Here is a 1,681-nt window from a genome sequence, read left to right as displayed (position 1 = left end):
GCACACAGGCCAAGACTACAAATTTCCATTTTAAATTTATTTATCTTTGTACAGAATTCTGTACAAATTGCCATTTTAGATTTATTTATCTTTCAGGTTTTATAATAACAAAAGTGCTTAAAACTACTTTCAAAACATTGGGTTTATAGAGTAGTTTATATTTTTACTTAATTTATATTTTTCTTGTCTTCATTAATTCAGACACCTGTGTTCAAGGTGATAAGAGAATCTCTTTTAAAGTTTCAGTCAACAATTTCAGATTTGGCAAATTTTTTTGAAGATTTAAAAGTTTTTAAACTGATTAAAATGTTTCTGATTAAGAAGCCATTTTCATTGTTAAAGTTTGACAATAAGCTCTGAGAGAACCTCTTCAAAATAATTGTTTTTGGCCTTTCTCACACAGGCCAATTGTCTTAGCCTCTAAAGTAATCACTAAATTATTAACAAAATACTGAAAATCTTTACCATCAAAATGAACATAAATTTTATCACATGGTATAAAAGAAATATTATATAACTTTCAGATCTACTCCTAAGATATTAAAATCTATTTTATGTCACAGCTATATCTATGCATTCCAAATTACCTTAAAATTAATACAATAATTTTGATAGTTTTGTCATATTTATTGCCCTACTAATCTACATTATAAGAAAATGTTGGAATTTTACTGGAATTATTCAAAAAATTTAGATAAATTTTCACTTAAATTATGCCTACCAATGTATATTGAAATCCATACATCTAATTTAGAAATAATTTGAGAAATTTTTGCCTATAATTATTGCTTATTTAACTTATGTATTTATCACTAAGGTCAGAGAAGACATAGTCTTGGTGCAAAAATAAAATGATAGCAGGTGTGCGTGTTGCGGTGGAATGTTTCTTTCCACTCAGTGAGCCTCTCAGAAATCCCAAATTTCCCATCTTTAAGAAAAGTAAGTGAAGGTAAGAGGTAAAGTCAAAATATGTTTAGCTCTATTTGCTCAGAATTGAGGATGAGATATAAAGCTGACATAAATATATAGAATGTTTATTTATTCTCCTTTTTTTTACTGAAGAACTAGTTCCATTATAAATCAATATTAGAGAGTGGCTTAGGAACCATTCTACAGCATACCAATTTTCTAATGATTTAGATTCAATTTTACACAAAGTTCTCTTGACAATATTTTTTTTTCCTGGTTTCTCATCACATTTCTGACTTCCAAATGTATGTTCTTCTTTTCCATTTACCCCCTAGGTAAAATATCATTATTATGCTGATGCCTACCAAATGTGTATTTCTTCTCCCTAACTACCCCTGAACTCCATTTCTATCTATCTCACTCTATAGTAGACATCTATTCCCAATTCTCTTCTCCTAAATGCATTACTTACTCTAACCAGTCGCAATAAATGGAAATCCATTTTTTCTATGATTAGAATAGGAACCTTAGAAAGTATTGACTTCTCTCATTTTCTCATCTAAAGCAATCTGCAAATCTTCCTGAACCAAACTTCAACATCTGTCTAGAATTTAGCTACTTTCCAGAACCAACACTGCTTATATCATTTCTCTTCTGCATTATTCCAATAGCTTGCTAACATGTCTCTACATGTTACCTTATATTCTGCTCTCCACAAAGCAATACAGTGATGCTACTAAACCATAAATCAGATGCTTCTGCTTACCATGGT

The sequence above is a fragment of the Pteropus vampyrus genome, unplaced genomic scaffold (genome assembly GCF_000151845.1).
Source record: "Pteropus vampyrus isolate Shadow unplaced genomic scaffold, Pvam_2.0 Scaffold33, whole genome shotgun sequence".
In the NCBI taxonomy this organism is placed as follows: Eukaryota; Metazoa; Chordata; class Mammalia; order Chiroptera; family Pteropodidae; genus Pteropus; species Pteropus vampyrus.
The sequence above is the reverse complement of the archived record's forward strand: the minus strand, read 5'-3'. Positions refer to the sequence as shown.